We start from the raw sequence: 20180 nt of genomic DNA on the forward strand, positions 1-20180 counted from the left end.
CCGCTATCACCCTCCCATACTACGGATGGCTTGAAAAGCCTTTCCATGAAGGTATTAGGTGGCACGGCGTCGTGTTTGGCCCCCATATGAGCGAGGATATCGGTTGCCTAATTGCTTTCTTGAGCAACGTGATGAAATTTAAGTTCATCAAACCGAGCTGATATTTTCAATATGGCGTTTCGATATGCCGCCATTTTTGGGTCTTTAGCGTCGAAGTCTCCATTGACTTGGGAAATCACGAGGTTGGAGTCGTCGCGCACCTCTAGATGATGTATACCCATGGAGACGGCCATCCAGAGACCATGAAGCAGTGCCTCATATTCGACTCTTTGTTGGAGTCCGCATACATAATTTGGAGTACATAGCAGACTGTATCCCCAGTGGAGGATACCAAAATTACGCCAGCCCCCAGTCCGGCTAACATTTTGGAGCCATCGACGTACATAATCCAGTTGGAATATGAGCTGAGTTCGGCTTCCGTCCATTCGGCGAAAAAATCGGCCAGTACCTGGGATTTAATAGCCCGGCGTGGTTTATATATGATCTTGAATGGTAAGAGCTTGATGGCACATCTGGCAACGTGGCCAATGGCGTCCCTGTTATTTATGATATCATTTAGTGGCACCTCAGATGCCACCGTGATCGAGCACTCTTGAAAGTAGTGTCGAAGTTTGCGGGATGCCATGAAGACTGTGTAGGCTATCTTCTGATAGTGCGGGTATCCGGATTTACAAGGTGTAAGGACCTCCGATACATAATAGACTGGCTTTTGGGTGGGGAATTTATGTCCCTCCCCTCTTGCTCGACAACGAGGACGACACTAACCACTTGGTTAGTTGCCGAAATATATAATAGCATAGGCTCTCCAACACCTAGTGCGGCTAGGATTGGGTTACTGGGGAGAAGGGCCTTGATTTCTTCCAATCTGGCTGTGGCCATGTCTGTCCACTCAAAGTTGTCTGTGCATCGTAATAGCCTGCAGAGTGGCAATGCTTTTTCCCCTAACTTGGAGATGAATCAGCTTAAAGCTGCGATGCAACCAGCTAGTTTCTGGACCTGTTTCAGTTCTGTTGGTATGGCCAACTGTGAGAGAGCTCGAATTTTGGCTGGGTTCACCTCAATTCCTCTACGAGAAACGATGAACCCTAGCAACTTTCCGGCTGGTACTCCGAAGACACATTTTCGGGGTTAAGTCGTATGTCGTATGTCCAGAGATTATCGAAGGTGAGACGAAGATCGTCTATTAATGTATCGACATGTTTTGTCTTAATGACCACGTCATCAACATATGCCTCGACTGTTTTGCCAATTTGTTCTTACAAGCAAGTTTGGATCATGCGCTAGTAAGTAGCCCCAGTGATTTTGAGCCCAAAAGGGGTGATGAACGCAGTTGCGGCCTGATCCGATTCTTTCATCTTGATCTGATGATATCTGGAGTAGGCATCCAGGAAGCACAAGGAGTCTTGTCCTGCTGTTGCGTCAATGATTTGGTCAATATGAGGCAGTGGGAAGGGGTCCTTGGGATAGGCCTTGTTAAGGTCCTTGAAGTCGACACACATGCGCCATGATTTGTCCTTCTTTGGTACCATAACCAAGTTGGCTAACCAATCCGGATGCTTGATGTCCCTAATAAACCCATCCTCGAGCAATTTGGCCAGCTCTTCTCCCATGGCCTGACGCTTGGGTTCGGATAATCGCCATAGTGTCTGCTTTACAGGTTTGAATCCTTTGATTATATTGAGACTGTGTTCAGCCAGTCCTCGTGGGATGCCGGGCATGTCTGAAGGGTGGCAGGCGAAGATATCCCAATTCTCATGCAAGAATGTGGAGAGAGAGACATCGACTGCCGGATCCAGCTGTGCTCCAATGGACTCTGTTTTGCTAGGGTCCGTCGGCTGCACTTGAAATTTAATTATTTCATCAGCTGGTTTGAAAGAGGTGGATTTGGATCTTTTATCGAGAATCACGTTGTCTATATCCACTGTTGACCGTAGACTGGTCAGTTCTTCCGCCGCTAAGGCTTCGGATAGCGCTTCAAGGGCCAAGGATGCGGTTTTATTTTCGGCCCGAAGGGCTATGTCTGGGTCGCTCGAAATTGTGATAATTCCATTGGGTCCGGGCATTTTGAGTTTCATGTACCCGTAATGGGGTATGGCCTGAAAGCGCGAGAAAGCATCCCGGCCAAGGATGATGTGATACCCACTGTTGAAGGGGACCACATGAAAGAGCAACTCTTCGGACCTGTAGTTTTACGGTGTGTCGAATACTACGTCTAGCTTGATTTTCCCCGAGCATCGTGCTTATCGACAGGGGATGATACCTCAAAAGGTGGTGTGCCTGTGCTAAATGCGTGATCTGTCCATCTGCATTTTGTCGAGCGTATCCTCGTAGATGAGGTTAGGCCCACTGTCGCCTCCATTAGCACTTTAGTAAGCCAAAAACCATCAACGATGGGATTTAATACTAGTGAGGCTGGTGCTCGAACTGACCGGGCCTTTGGTTCGTCTTCGACCATGAGAGTTATTGCCGTGTCATTCCATGGGCTCAATGCGGTAACTTGGTGGACTCCGGCAATGTCGCATAGCGCTCGTTTGTGCCGATTATTTGAGGAGAAGGTCTTGAAGACCATAAAGACGTTGGAGCTGTCCCTCTCCCACGAGTATTTTCCTGGAGTTGTGGTGAGGATGGCCTCGCCACTTTTGGCTACTCATCGAAGTACCCAGCATGCCCGAAGGCTACAGGTTGGGTTTGAGCGTGGAGTGGTATGAATCGGGCAAGGTTTGTCCAATAGTTCGTCAAGAACGGACCTATGTCCCGTGAAGGGTTTGTTTTTCCTACCCATGGACTGGTGATCTGGTGATTCACCAGGATGTGACTGCTTTGCTCAGGTCGCACACTGCTTTAAGGCAGCGGGCTCCAGCTGAGTTTTTTGGGCCCTCCATGTGCTTTCCATTGTGCAGTATTTTTGTACTACCTGTGATAGTTCCGCGAAGCTCTGTATGTGGTGGCGGTCGAGGGCATTCAAAATTCCCTCGTCGGTGCAGTTATGGTGGAAGATCGAAACTACGTCACCGTCCGGGCAGTCCTCAATCTTGTTTTTTACAAGTAGGAATCTGCCCAAAAGTGGTGGATCGTTTCCTGAAGTTGTTGTCGCACATACATTAGGTCGTATCTATTTGGGGGACCTGAGTTGCTTGGGGAATATAGATTGTGGTGGGTGGGTGGATTGAATTTTAGATCCAATCCCACATCCGAGTTCGGAGCCGGCAAGGCATCCGGAGTGACCAATTTGGATCCGGGGAGGGGCGAGGGCCCCTGTGACCCGGCATCTGAGCCGGAGTTCAGAGGGCGTAGAATTCCATCTGGGGAGAGAGTATCCGGCTCAGGGGATTCAGAGATCTGAACATACTTAGTCCTTAATACGGGGGGACACTACAAAAAAATACACTTCCGTGATGATAGGTGTTTGTCACAGTAGGTCACGTTTTCTGTCACGCATGTACATCCATGACGATTTTATGACAGAATCAAGATAGTCATACCTGCGATGTCGTAGATGTGTTCCAAGACATTACCAAAATTGTCATCACGGAAGTTTCCACTTCTATGACGATAAATCGCGCGTCATAGGAGTGCTTTCGTCAAGGGTGACCGACACATGGCATCCACCATAACGGCTCGCCTTTAAGATATCGGGTCCGGTTTTGGATCCGATAACCCGTTAACAGCCCCGACCAATGGGGGTTTTCCACGTGTAAAATCATCATTGGCTGGAGGAAACACGTGTCGGCTCACCGTTGGGATATATGTCATCCACTCATTGGACCAAAGGTGCCTATGATATGTCGACACGTGGCACGGCCCAACAAAGGCCCATTCCTATGAAAAGGCCGGCCCGTTTGACTTGTTCAAAAGGTGGCGGGCCGGCCCATGGAAAGCCTGTTAATGGCATGTTTGCATATAGCCCATTTACAGCCCGCTAACCCAGGGCCCGTTACGACCTATCCAAATTAGGCCCAATAGCGTCATCTGGGCCGTCCAATATGATTCCAACCCATTTTAACTTCCGGTCCATGTATGGCCCATGACGTCTTTCGGCCCATATGAGGCCCTTTGTAACTCTTGGCCCATTAACGGCCCGTGGTGAAACTGGCCTGTAATGAACAGTGTATCACTTTATACCCATTAACGGCCCATTATTCCATTGGGCCATTTCCAGCCCATGTTATCTTTCGGCCTTCTCAGGGCCCATTTATTCTTGGTCTCATTTCCAGCATTCCGTTACTTACGGCCCGTTACTGTCATTTTCTTCTTATGGGCCAAATTCAGCTTTTTGTTACAGTCAACCTGTTTGTGGCCCATTAATACGTTGGCCCATTTTCATAGCGTCATCAGATACGGCCTATTAACAAAGGCATGTTATGGTCGGCCCATGAACGGACGATTCCAACTCTAGCCCGTTTACGGCCATAATGCGGTCTGTTATTGGCCCATGTTTGGCCCATCGATCATATGGCCCGTATAAGGCCCATTGATGATACGGCCCATAGAAAGCCCATTGTGTCTATGGCCCGTAGAAGACCCATTGTTTCTACGCCCCGTAGAAGGCCCATTGTTTCTACGGGCCGTAGATGGCCCATTGTTTGTACGGCCCATAGGAGGCCCAGTGTCACTACAGTAAATATGTAGCCCATGGTTATTGTGGCCTAGTTTTAAAAAATAGGTTATTGCATCCACTAGCAAACCGTGGAAAAAGAACCGCACCCACTACAAGCAAACAAATAAGTAAGACAACAAGGAAATAAATAAGCAAGCAACTTACGCTAGGCTATCATGGCTATTACACATATTACATCCACTCGGCATCAAAGTTCGCCACCAGTGCAAATAAACGCGTCGACAAAAGAATATACAAACACGAGAGCACTTTAGAAGGCACTAGGCCTGGCTAGGATGGGCCCCGCAAGCAGCTGAACAAGCTGATGAGACCTCAGTTGTGTCAATGATAATGCTTCATCCCTAGTTGTATGGCACCATAGTGCGCAAGGCAGTCCTCTGACATCTTCATTACATCTTTGACTTCAAGTCAGAGCTGAGCTGAAGCAAGCCTTTCCACTTTAAGTTGAGACTGAAGAAGTCAAACTGATTGAGGCAGCGACTGCATAGAGGTTGTCTCACACCTGCTGGTGAGTAGCTTCAACTCTCTCTTCATCAAGACAGGACCCTGGGGTCATCTTGCTGTCCTCAAGATTGTTTGGCTCACAATCTTCCCTAAATTTCTGCCTGGCATAAGAGATACGAGTTTGAAAGAGAAACAAGGAGACACGTAACATGTTTCACAATTATATAAGCAAATAAATGGATCTGTTCTGCATAAGGAACATGTTTTTGCAACTATAATTTAAAACTGGTAGTTGTTGCAAACATCCAATCAAATGTAAATAGCAAAGTAAACTATAGTGGAGGAAATGATGCCTCCCCAAATCTATACTAGAACAAAGTTTGAAGGCTTGAGAAGGATGAACTTACATTACATGTTAACACGGGCTGGACAAAGCTCTTCTCCATGTTAATGGAAGGATAATTCAATAAATTCCCCAAAGAAAGTTCTTTATATATGTTGCCATTATTCTACATTTTGCAAAGAGTAAATATGGATCAAATAATATTGGAAGAAACAAAGGATAATGAAGCTCAGGTGCAGACTGATGATAGATAATCAAATAGCAATTAGTTAAGTACAACGTTACAAGGCAAAAGGGCAAGAGGTACTGACAAGAGCAATGTAGAGCCTAGTATTGTTGTGGGATCGTATGATCCTTTGAGCAAGGAGATTCATCTGAAATTAGTTTTCATACAAGAGAGAAGGTAAGGCACATGCAGAAATTTAGGAGTTCAAATTTTGAATTGATATCATAGATAGTACCTGACGCTAGGCTCTCAGCGGTTCTAATAGGGGTTTGTCCACTGGAGTAGGGGTAAAGTGTGGTACAGTTGGGCATGTGTTTTCTGTGGCTGCTGATCTATCTGATTTAATAGGTATCACTACCTTTTCCAAATACATAGCTTGTACTCCTTGAGGATATGCACTCACCCTCTTCCTTTTGGACATCTATTACAAAAGAACAACATTTGACTAGAAAAACATAGTAGGACAACACATGGAATAGGTAGAGAAAATGGATAGATATGGCATATAGTCATATATGATGCTTAAACTAAGCAGATGGTGTAAGAAAGTAGAAGTAATGCAAGAGTTTAGATGCAAAATATGTGCAACCAGTACAACCTTGCCAAGTTAGAGCAAGCACCTTGATGGGTGAATAAGATAGGCCATCCTCCATCATGCCAAGTTTGTTAGCCAGTGGATTGTTCTGCAATATTCCTCTCGTGCGCCCATTCTCATATTCATTTTGATAATGTTCAATACCTGACATGCATGAAAACATAAAAACAAGTGAGATTATCTTTGTAATGTAGAAGTGATTCTAATCCAATATTGCCTCCCTGTAACCCCTCTGTGCTATCTCTACAATTCTTCAAAGAGAGGACATGCATGCTATAATTTGGTGTGTGCATTAATATAATGTGGCCTACTACTCAAAATATGAGAGCTCCAGAAGTGATGACACTTCGCAGATGACAACTTCAACATATAGTAAAGAAGAACAAGTCGACCTGAACTAACAGATTCAAAATATACTAAGGGAGAACAACTCGACCTAACCAGTCAACCGCAAGAGAAGAGGACCATCTTAAAGAAGAGCAGAAGAGCAAGCAGATTGAAGATATTACAAGTCTTTCTATACAATGTCGGTTGGCCACCCATGATGAACCAGAGCGCACAAAGAAATAATATTCCTTCCGGTCTCTCCATATGTGGTTCACATGCATTTCGAAACTAAAGTAGGAACATTTAGTTGACCAATTAAACATCTCTCAGTTTTACTAATATCAGCATAACATTAGATTTGAATTTGTACCACTAAGCTTGTTTAGCTCGATGGGTGGATTAGTGCTATTACAACACGAACCACGTAGGCTGATCGTGGTCACCAGAAAATGGGGAAACCGTAAGGATGATGAGTATAGTGTTGACCATGGCAGTGGTATGGAAGATCTGAAGCTGCAAACCACACAAAGGGTAGTTAGCAACCGACGATTGCTTTGAAATAACAACTAAGATTTGGTATGGACAAGAAAGTATAGTCAACAAGTGACAATGAAATGTAATTTTGCTGTCTCTCTATATGTCGCGACATGTATTTGGAAACTCAAGTGGGACCTTTAGCTAACCAATTAAATATGTCTGCTAACTAATATCAGTATCATATCACAATCATATTTGAACAACTAAGCTTTGGAATTTTGAGCGTTGTGTTATTTAGCTTGAAGGGTGGAGTAATGCTAGTACGACAGAAAGCACCTATGCAGGTCATAGTAGAGTAGATAAAAGGGGAAAACCCTAAGCATCAAGAGTAAAATCAGGAAAGTGGAACTAGCTGGACCAGTGGGTGGCGCACATGCTTTTCGAAACGAATATAGGAACATTAGGTGACCAATTAAACGTTCTTTGTTTTAGTGATATGAGCATCATATCATATTCATATTTCAACACGTAAGCTGTGTGTTGAGGTCTTGAGGAGCAGTGCTAGCATGACACGAAGCACCTACGATGATGGTAGTGAATATAAAGGGGGGAAACCATAAGCTTTACGAGTATAGTGACCGTGCCATGGCAGATCTGAAGGTGCAAACCTGACAAAGCTACTTTGCAACCAATGTTTGCTTTCAACTAGCCACTATGATTTTGTACAGACAAGAAAAGTACAGTAAACAATTTACGATCTATTTTACGGGTGAGATCAATAACTTCAGCATATATGGAAGAGTACCACCTCTCTTGCGACGCCGTGTAGGCTTCTGCTGATACGTTGAGGGTGTTGCGGGTGCGATGGCTATCGGCGGCGGGGAAGAAGTCTTTAGACGGCAGACAGCCGGGTCAGGGGATAAATCATGTTGTCGTGGATGAGGTGGTTGTAGGAGTGGCAACAACAAGGTGGACGACGGCGCCTATGAAGCGAGAGGACGCGACAAAAGGGTCCTGGTCCGGTGCCGTGGATGAGAGACATCCATCTCTTGCAGTGGACGACGGGGTAGGGTAGCGGCTCCAGCAAGGTGGAGGACGGGGTAGTGGACAGATGAGGCTGGTCGCAGTGGGGAGGTTGTCGTGGCGCCGACGGTGTTTGAATGGGGAAATGGAGGGGGAGGGGGGATCTCAAACTTTGGGACGTGCTTGTCTGAAATCTGGGAAAGTTACAAACTTATCCCCCGTTTAAAATTTCGGACATCACGTCGATTGGGGATAGGACGGTAATCTCGCATCTCCCAAATATTTACCGGTAATGATTTTGGTCGAGGAGAGGATGTTTTTCCGTCCACGTTTGGCACCCATGGTGTATGAACGGGGCTGAGAGGTAAGGCGGTTGTGCCACGTCTGAGGGAAGTTACACATCTGCCCCTATTTAAAATATTAGCCTACATCGATTTCGAACGAGAGAGTTTGTTTTGTCGCCCACCGTGTATGAATGGGGAAATGGAGGGAGAGACACATGTCTTTTGGACGAGCTTAAATCAAATGTGTTTTGCCTCCCAAGTTTGGGGCCACCATGTCTGAATGGGCTCAGAGGCTGTCGTGTCACGTCTGATTGAAGTTACTAGTCTAGCCCTATCAACAGCTGTGTAAATCCGGACGATAAGGATGTCAAGTGTCAATAGTTATTTTCATCCAATACAATATGCTCAGTAGGTTGGATACACTCTGAGTCAAATAGTTATTTCATCCAATACAATATGCTCACACGAAAAACAATTCACCTTATGTCAATCATACAAGTACTGAGTATTACCTCACCTAAAAAATTCGGATCATTACAACACATAGACAACATAGGGGGTCTTACAACATAATCCATTCAGAGAATGACACAACATGCAAGTACAATAATGTAATGACAATTTCAACTGGTGTATAAAGAACCGGGATTACCCTGGGCTTCAGATAGCAAAAACAGCAGGACCTCCTCCGTCATCCAATGCAACATTCTTACTTCCTCCAATTCTTGGGTTGCTTGCATAATGTGTGCCGCTAATTGCATAATTTCCAGCCTCAAGATCAAGATTACCTCATTCATGTCTGCCACACCATCTCTTTCTGCCTCTAGTAGAGCCAGAAGAACTATAATATCTGTGCTCGGACTGCTCTCCGGCGGTGTTGCCTTTGAACTGCTACCATCTAGTAACATGGATGGCGCACTGCTTCCACAAATAGATTCTGGGGTTGTACATTGTGTCCTAGTGTCAACGACATCCTAAAAGGTTTCCGCTAGACATAAGTAAGAGATAGTTATCGCATGATCCAGGCAATAAGCTTACATGGTAAACGACATACGAATTATTTCCGAGCATGGCAAGCTATATTTAAATGGTTCGAAGCAGCATCAGCCGAAAAGAAATTAAAATGGTAAGGTCAAACTAGGGATGTAAGTGGCAAATAAACGACATCCACCTGTCCCATCTAGTTAGTTTTTGCTAGCTCCCTAGTTCATTTTCCTCAAAAAAAAACTCTTTTGAACTATCATACCACTAGTGGACTTTAATCGGGATTAAACAGGAAACAGTTGACATCCCTAGTTGAAAGGGAGTGTCCCACCGCTATATTTAAGTTGCTAAGGCATCTAAGCAGTTGAAATAATCTGAGAAAGCACTTAACAGTGTGGCCTCATATAAACTATGAAGACAGTCTTGTGATGAAGTTTGGAGGAAAAGTTAAGGACTCAAATGAACTAGGCATGCATTTCTTTATGATAGTACAGCAGGCACTGCTGATATATTTGCCAACTCAGGTATAGTGTAACAAGTAACAAACAAGCATTCGAATCAAGCAATACAACAAAGCAGACAACTAAAGCATTTGTAATTCTGTACGATTACAGGTTGAGGGCACAAGCCAAGAAAGCATCCCACTCGCATTACATTTCACATGTACTAAAACACACTGGCTTAACATATGTTTCTGTGAAGCCTTGCTGCTGTTGCAATGTTCTTTGAAGATATCGTCAGCATCCCATGGTTGCAAATCTAGTTGTTGTAGTTTATTCTGCACCCTCTATTTAGGTAAAATTAATTTTAATGGAATCCATTGGTTCGAATTGATCATCAATGGTTCATCTAAACTAATGAAAGAGGGGTGTGTTCATACACGACAATATATCTGCTTCCCTCTATTTTTATGCTTGTTCGAGGTGCCAGCCCCAAAAGAACAAATATTTTGCTTGATGGGGTTGGCAGCTCCATAATTAATAGAAGCATAAAATTAGTCATGCAACTTGGGAAGATCAAGAACACACAAAAAAGTAATGAATAGAGGCTCGGAACAGTGATGTAATAGCTAGCATCAGAAAATGTAGGGTAAAACGAACAAAAAGTAGTGGAACCACATGCTAGTTTGCTGATGTGTAATTAAGCATAGAGAACATGAAGCAGTCTGATGGAACCAACAGGTGGCATTAGAACAACACCATTATCACAAATATAGCATGCAAGAAGTAAAATAGTAGGAAGTGATATCTAGGAAGTACAGTAATACTTAGGACAAAACTAAAGCATATTAACTATATGTGCACTGGTATGTAATTTAGCACATGTAACATGTTCACTGCCAGAAGTAAGGCCCTACAGGTGCAAGAAGAATAACGCGTCTCATGAAAATTTGAATGATGCCCTGAAGAAATTCAAGGTGCGGTGCTTATGCTAAGAAAGTGAACGTAGGCACTGGCCGTCGGATAATAGTACATGATTCTCGGCGGCGTATGGGTATCATTGTCATACTTGATAGCTAAGGATCGTCGATGGTGCTAGTGTTGCGGTTTAGTTTGGGCCGGCTGTTGCCATCGCTAAAGTGGCTCCTGTGATTCGGTTGCGGCGCCTGTCGACATACAAGAAAGCTCATCTGTGGTAAGTGAACAATTGCATGATAAAGAAGAGAAAAACGAAGGAGTACAAATTGAAATAACCTGATGAGGCTGCGGCATCAGTAAAGCAGGAGTTGAATATGGCTCCCATGGAGCAGGTCCGGTGCAATGGACGAAGGCTTCGGCGGGCGCGGTGTACAGTGCTTTCGGTGAGGCAGATCTGTTGCAGCGGACGAGGGCTTGTATGAAGGTCCAGCGATGGGGCAGACGAGGGAGTTAGTGAAGGGCCTACACTGTGGTGGACGAGAGTGCCAAGCAGATCCGGTGTAGTGGACCATGATGGCGGTCAAGGAGATCTGGAGCGGTGGACAAGCCACTCGATGAAGCGGCTCCGGTGAAGTGGTGAGTTGGTAGTTGGGGGTTCCAAGGTGCGGAAGGTAGATCCGGCAGGGTGTGAGGTCCACCGCTATGGCGGAGGACTAGATTCGGCAGCTTGCTGTGGTTGGGGGGTCGAGGAGGGGAATGGGAGGGGCTCTAGGGAAGAATGTTGGGGGCAAAGAGGGGAAAACAATGGAGTTACCAAAGCATCCCTTTTCCTTTCATGTGGCAGGGGTAAATAGGAATATCGCAGGGCTAAACTTTTGGGCGCGAGATATTTCGATGTGAGCATGAAGTTTGAAAGCTTTTGGCGCCTGAAATTATAAGTGTTCTGCTCTTGTACGACCGACTATGATATCATGGCCGAGAATTTGTTTGTTTTGCGCGCAAAAAAGTGCAAGTTTTGAAAATCAATTTCTCCAACTCGAAACTTAGATTGTCCATTCAATCCAAATATGGATCATTGATCTAGTACAAGAAAATACCATCATATGGTTGAATTCAAATGAAATTCCAAATGTGTTTATCCTAAATATGATGACAAAAGCAAAATTGTGTATGTGTATGAATAAAGTGGATGATTATAAAGTTTGAGCATGCCCGTATGTGTATATCTCTAGGTTTGATATAGGAATTTGGAATCACGAAATCCCGTCTTAAAAATGTACCTCCGTTTAAATGAATTACAAAAGCTAATTATGGATTCGAATTCCAAAATTCCAATATTAGGTTTGTAATTCTGGTACATCAAGGTATATCACGCATGTTCAAAAGTATCGTTATCTCATAGTCCAAACTGTGAAACAAATTGATCAACCATGAGTGCACACACTATTGACCATATATATCTCAATTACACTAAAGTCCCTCAAATATAGACACCTCACTCTTTATCTAAAGCACCCCCCCCGTCCTCCCCCCCACACACAAGTCATTCTCCCCCCAGACACGAACACACGAGCACATTAACACCCCTCTCTCTTCTAAAGTCCGGACCCCAATATAGATCTCTGTCACTTTGTCTGTCGGGCATGCACACATCTCTTCCCCCACTCTCTAGGTCTCCCGGCATCTCTCTTTCCCAAGCACACCCACTATGTAGAGTGTATATTTCCCATACACACAAAACGTTGCCCGCAAACATCTATCTCCATAGTTATGTGGTTCTCGCACACTCACCTCACACAGCACCCCAACTACAAACAAGCACACTTTGTCTCCTTGTGCACCACTCTCCTCTTTCTATCTCTCCCACATGTGGACCTGCCCCAACTCCTCCCCTGTATACATATATGTCATGACTCTTTCCATAGCTCCCTAATGTATCATCATTCTCAATCTTGCACGTTGTTCTCTACACCATCTATTCTAGATCTCTCATGAAGTCCCTATCACACACACGATGATTTGCTTCCCTTGCGTCTCCGTACATAGGCCAATTTCGAACAACATCAACATTGTCTCCCTATCTATACGCCATTTATGGACACAAATGACCCCTCTCTCCCCCTTCTCTTCCTCTCTCTCTCTCTCTCTTCGTCGCTAGATATCTCTCTCTCTCTCTCTCTCTCTCTCTCTCTTACACCCTCTCCCACACACACTCGATGTCCCTTCCAAATAGTCTGCTCCCTTCGCCCGCACCCATGCTATCCCGCTACTACACGTGTCACACCATTCCCCCTTCCCTTATACTTGGTTTACATCATTAGTGGTCTATTTACTCCACATACACACACTCCCTCTCACACACAAATGTGCGCACAAACACACACACACACACACAAAAACCCATTTATCTGGATCCTCATCTCTCCCCATGTCCGCATGTGTATCTCACGCACTCACTCTCTGATTATGTCTATGTGTCTCCATGTTACACAACACAAAGCCCCATGTACATGTCTCTCTCTATCCTCCACACACAGAGACACAAAGAATCTCTTATCATTGCCTCAGTCTCTAGACATATCACACACGCACACTGTCTCTCTCTCTCTCTCTCGCAAACATGCTCAACAAGGGTTTCCACATGAATAACTTATCGTCTATTCATCAACAGTCGTGGCAGTACGGCGAACACGAGACGTGAAAAAAAATCTACACGTGCTTAGACCACCTAGTATGACTACTAGGACTAGAGCAAGCCGAAAGTGCGCCACCGTCACCCCCTCCTTATCGGTGATGGGAAAACCTTTGTTTTACACAGTGGAGAAGTCATTATGCTAAGGCCCCACATGCTAAGGGGTTGAATAGAATGTAATTCCTAGTTTACGGAAACAAGTATCAATAATATGTTTGTATCTTCATACTTATATTTCTTCTCTTATAAAAAGCCTAGTTGGTGATGATGGTAAGCGTGTCGTCTTGCAATATAGACCGTCCGATCTATATCTGACGGATGAAAATTAAATTAAAAGATACCTGCACCTCTCTACACATTTGCAGACAAGGCCTTCCCTCGTTCATCCTTATCTCCAACAACCTCATTCTTGAGCAATTAAAAAAGGAAGCCTCTAGAACAAACTGGCCTGGTGGCCGCTGCCGGCGTCGTCCATCCCCATGCCTCCGCTCAGTCCGACCACCAATCACCACCACACCCCACTCCTCTTCACCTTATCTCCTATTTCTCGAGATATCATTAGTTTTTACACATGGGATTACTGCCGCATGGATCAATCACAGTAAGTGTTTTATAAAAAATGCATCTTGATGTTCCGTGTAATGCACGGACATCTTGCTAGTATTCCTACAGAAGACTAAGTTGGTGATGATGGTATGTCTGCCATCAGTCATTTCTGACCATTAGATCTACATATAACGACTGTGAGGTAAGTTGTTGCCTTTTCTAACCAACATCCCACTTCTCTAGCAATTTGCAGAAAAACCCATAATTAGTATCTTAAAACAAACCACATCCCTCCCTCACCTCACCAAAACAGCCCAAGGAATATATTCTGATTGAAACATAATATATCTCTACTAATATATGTATATCAAAATTAGAGCATTTTGTATCAAGTTTGTGAATAAGTATTATTCTAATTATGATCTGTTGCAACACACATGAACATTGCTAGTATTTCCAACCATGCAAAAAAACCTAGTATTTCCATAGTTTCGAGTTTTCCATCAAGATATTAGCCACTCATGGTTGATATTTACTTTCAATCCCGTACACATATGCACTACATAACTAGCCTTGCTTATTGGCTTCCAAAGCTTAACTTTCACTCCTACTTACAATATGTAGAGTATTTAAAAAAATACCACTTTCAACCAGCCCTAGGAAGAAACTGTTGTACAAAAAATAGCAAAAACATACCCAAAATTTCTTAATCCACGCAAAAAACTATTACCTAGTGCCGATTAGGCTCGTTTAAACCCGTTTATGACAGGGTTGGCCCACACGTCCGTGCTAACGAGGCAGCTTAAACCAACAATTTTTGTATGATCGTTGACACGAGGGACCCACATCTGACCTTCTATCCTGTTATTCCCCCTCAAATCATTATTTTTCCTAAACATTACTTCAAACAGTACTTATGTGTGTTCGTCGGTGGCGTCGGTGATGAGCGAGTTGGCCGCCGCTCCGCCGGACGGGCCGGACTCCGTGCTGGCCTCTGCACGGGTTGGCAGGCTGGCCCGAGCATGACTCATGAGCGAGCAAGCCTCCGCTTGATGTCTACTATACAACCTTCTTCTGGTAGATGTTGTTGGGCCTGCAAGTGCACATGTTTGTAGGACAGTAGCAAAATTCCCTCAAGTGGATGACCTAAGGTTTATCAATCCGTAGGATGCGTAGGATGAAGATGGTCTCTCTCAAACAACCCTGCAACCAAATAACAAAGAGTCTCTTGTGTCCCCAACACACCCAATACAATGGTAAATTGTATAGGTGCACTAGTTCGACGAAGAGATGAAGATACAAGTGCAAAATAGATAGTAGATATAGATTTTTGTAATCTGAAATAATAAAAACAGCAAGGTAACTAATGGTAAAAGTGAGCGTAAACGGTATTGCAATGATAGGAAACAAGGCCTAGGGTTCATACTTTCACTAGTGCAAGTTCTCTCAACAATAATAACATAGATAGATCATATAACAAGCCCTCAACATGCAACAAAGAGTCACTCCAAAGACACTAATAGCGGAGAACGAACAAAGAGATTATGGTAGGGTACGAAACCACCTCAAAGTTATTCTTTCGGATCAATCTATTCAAGAGTTCGTACTAGAATAACACCTTAAGACACAAATCAATCGAAACCCTAATGTCACCTAGATACTCCATTGTCACATCAAGTATCCGTGGGCATGATTATACAATATGCATCACACAATCTCAGATTCATCTATTCAACCAACACAAAGTACTTCAAAGAGTGCCCCAAAGTTTCTACCGGAGAGTCAAGAACGTGTGCGAACCCCTATGCATAGATTCATGGGCGGAACCCGCAAGTTGGTCACCAAAACATACATCAAGAGGCACATGATATCCCATTGTCACCAAAGATAAGCATGGCAAGACATACATCAAGTGTTCTCATAAAAGATTCAATCCGATAAGATAACTTCAAAGGGGAAAACTCAATTTATCACAAGAGAGTATAGGGGGAGAAACATCATAAGATCCAACAACAATAGCAAAGCTCGGGATACATCAAGATCGTGCCATAGAGGGAACATGAGAGAGAGAGAGATCAAACACATAGCTACTGGTACATACCCTCAGCCTCGAGGGTGAACTACTCCCTCCTCGTCATGGAGAGCACTGGGATGATGAAGATGGCCACCGGTGATGGATCCCCCCTCCGGCAGGGTGCCGGGAAGGGCTCCCGAGAGGTTTTTGGTGGCTACAGAGTGTTGCGGCTGCAGAACTCCTGATCTATCTTGATATTCGATAGTTTTAGGGTACGTAGGGTTATGTAGGCGAAAGAAGTCGGTCGGGGGGTGCTCGAGGGGTCCACGAGACAGGGGGGCGCGCCCTATAGGAGTGGGTGTGCCCCCCTATCTCCTGGGCTCCTAGAGGATCTTCTTACTTGACCTCCAAGCCTCCAGGATGATAATCTTCCAAAAAATCATGATGCCGAAGGTTTCATTCCGTTTGGACTCCGTTTGATATTCCTTTTCTTCGAAATACTGCAACAGGCAATAAAACAGCAATATGGGCTGGGCCTCCGGTTAATAGGTTAGTCCCAAAAGTAATATAAAAGTGTATAATAAAGCCCGTAATCATTGAAAACAGATAATAAAATAGCATGAATGCTTCATAAATTATAGATATGTTGGAGACGTATCAGCATCCCCATGCTTAATTCCTACTCGTCCTCGAGTAGGTAAATGATAAAAGAAAGAATTTATGAAGTGTGAAAGCTAGAAGGTGCACAAGTTTGATCAATGATAATTTCAATCACCTTTTCTAGCATGATAATATGTCATAATAGTAGTTCATCTCATAAAACTTTTCATAATCAAGTAACAAGCAATTCACATGTTAAATCATAGACCATAAACTTTCTTGAAAACTAGCAAACTTCATTCTTAGTCATCAAACAATCGCAATTCATCTTACTTTCAGGAAGAGTCTATGTCAGAGCTTTGATTTAGCAAACTTCACATACTCAACCATCATATAGTCTTCTACAATTGCTAACACTCACACAATACTTGTGGTTATGAAGTTTTAATCATACATAGAGAAAGATTGGGGCTTATAATGTTGCCTCGAAACATATTCACCTTTGGGTGATGTCAACAATAATAGTTCATGCTAACGTACATCCAATTGGATATATATATCAGGATCACCCTAACACAAAGTGCTTGCCAAAGGATAAAATGAAAAAGGGAAAGGTGAAGATCACCTTGACTCTTGCATAAATTAAAAGACATAAAGTAAAAGATAGGCCCTTCGCAGAGGGAAGCAGAGGTTGTCATGCGCTTTTAGGGGTGGATACACAAAATCTTAATGCAAAAGAACGTCACTTTATATTGCCCCTTGTATATGGAACTTTATTATGCAGTCCGTTACTTTTATTGCTTCCATAACAAGTTCGTACAAAGCTTATTTTCTCCGCACTAATAAGTCATGCATATTTAGAGAGCAATTTTTATTGCTTGCACCGATGATAACTTACTTGAAGGATCTTACTCAATCCATAGGTAGGTATGGTGGACTCTCATGGAAAAACTGGGTTTAAGGATATTTGGAAGCACAAGTAGTATCTCTACTTGGTGTTAGGAATTTTTGGCGAGCATGAGGGGGAAAGGCAAGCTCAACATGTTTGAATGATCCATGACAATATACTTTAACTGAGATGTGAGAAAACATAACCCATTACGTTGTCTTCCTTGTCCAACATCAACTCTTTAGCATGTCATACATAATGAGTGCTCACAATTATAAAACATGTCTATGATAATATATTTATATGTGAAATCTCTCTTCCTTCAATATTCTTTCATGAATTGTTCAAATGACTAATACAATGCTTGCTAACCGTCAATAAATTAACAACCTCTACTTCTTAGAGGTGAAGTCATTACTCCCCATGGGATAAGCAAATGAAACATATATAATTTCTGATTTATGACATTCAACTCATTCAACCATTTACTCATAGGATATAAGTGAAGCACACGAGTAAATGACAAACTACTCCAAAAAGATATAAGTGAAGATCAATGAGTAGCTAAATAATTATGCAACTATGTGAAGACTCTCTCTCAAATAAGAATTTCAGATCTTGGTACTTTATTCAAACAGCAAGAAAAACAAAATAAAATGACATTTCAAGGATAGCACAACTCAAGTGAAGAAGCAAAAACTTAGGCTCAACCGATACTAACCGATAGTTGTTGAAGAAGAAAGGTGGGATGCCTAACGGGGCATCCCCAAGCTTAGATGCTTGAGACTTCTTGAAATATTATATTGGGATGCCTTGGGCATCCCCAAGCTTGAACTTTTATGTCTCCTTAATACCTCTCATAACATTGTTTCTTTTTATCAAAAGCTTCATTCACAACAAACTCAACAGGAACTCGTGAGATAGGTTAGTATAAACCAATGCAAAACCTTATCATTTTCTACTGTAACAAATCACTTAAAGTATTATTCAACATTGAATACTAAATGCCACTGCATATTTAATACTCCTATCCTCAAATAGAATCATTAAACAAGCAAACATATGCAAACAATGCAACTATAACAGCAATCTACCAAAACAGTACAGTCTGTAAAGAATGCAAGAGTATCAATACTTCCATAACTCCAAAAAGTATGAGAGAAAATTCCCTCTGTAATACATTTATCAGATCTTAATATGCAGAAAGATTCAACATTATACCATTCCCTGACTTTTCTAGGGAATTTTTGCAACAGCGGTAAACTTTCTGTTTTCAAACAGCAACATGTATACTAGCAAAATAAGCATGGCAAAGGCTATCCTTGACTTTTTTATTGAAACTAAAGATGCAAAACATTATTATAACTAACATCAAGCACAAACTAGCAAAATAAAATGACGCTCCAAGCAAAACACATATCATGTGGCGAATAAAAATATAGCTCCAAGTAAAGTTACCGATGAACGAAGACGAAAGAGGGGATGCCATCCGGGGCATCCCCAAGATTAGTTGCTTGGTTGTCCTTGAATAGTACCTTGGGGTGCCTTGGGAATCCCCAAGCTTAGGCTATTTACACTCCTTATTCAATAGTCCATCGAATCTTTACCCAAAACTTGAAAACTTCAACCACACAAAACTCAAAACAAAACTCGTGAACTCCGTTAGTATAAGAAAATAAAACCACCACTTAGGTACTGTAATGAACTCATTATAAATTCATATTGGTGTAATTATCTACTGTATTCTAAATTCTCTAAGGTTCATACCACTTAATACTAGCCATAGATTCATCAAAATAAGCAAACAACACATAGAAAACAGAATCTGTCAATAACAGAACAGTCTGTAGTAATCTGTATCAAACGTATACTTCTGGAACTCAAAAAATTCTTAATAAATTTCTGGACCTGAGGAATTTGTTTATTAATCATATTCCAAAAGAATCAACCTAAAATCACTCACCAGTAAAAAATGGCAGCCATTCTCGTGAGCGCAACAGTTTCTGTTTTTTACAGCAAGATCATATAGACTTCACCCAAGTCTTCCCAAAGGTTCTACTTGGCACTTTATTGAAACAAAAGCTATAAAACATGATACAACAGTAGCATAATAATGTGAACACACAAAAACAGTAAGGGTAAATATTGGGTTGTCTCCCAACAAGCGCTTTTCTTTAATGCCTTTCTAGCTAGGCATGATGATGGCAATGATGCTCACATAAAAGATAAGAATTGAAACATAAAGAGAGCATCATGAAGAATATGACTAGCACATTTAAGTCTAACCCACTTCCTATGCATAGGGATTTTATGAGCAAACAACTTATGGGAACAATAATCAACTAGCAAAGGAAGGTAAAACAAGCATAGCTTCAAAACTTTAAGCACATAGAGAGGAAACTTGATATTATTGCATTTCCTACAAGCGTAAGTTCCTCCCTCATAATAATTTTCAGTAGCATCATGAATGAATTCAACAATATAACCAGCACCTAAAGCATTATTTTCATGATCTACAAGCATAGAAAATTTACTACTCTCCACATAAGCAAAATTCTTCTCATTCGGAATAGTAGGAGTATCATAAGAGACTTGAACACTAAAAATTGTTTCCACATTAAAAGAGTAATGTTCAGAGAAAGGGTAATCATAATCATGACAAGATTTGTACATATAATCATCACTACTTTTTATATCATA

This window comes from Triticum aestivum, chromosome 7B (genome assembly GCF_018294505.1).
Source record: "Triticum aestivum cultivar Chinese Spring chromosome 7B, IWGSC CS RefSeq v2.1, whole genome shotgun sequence".
Taxonomy (NCBI): domain Eukaryota; kingdom Viridiplantae; phylum Streptophyta; class Magnoliopsida; order Poales; family Poaceae; genus Triticum; species Triticum aestivum.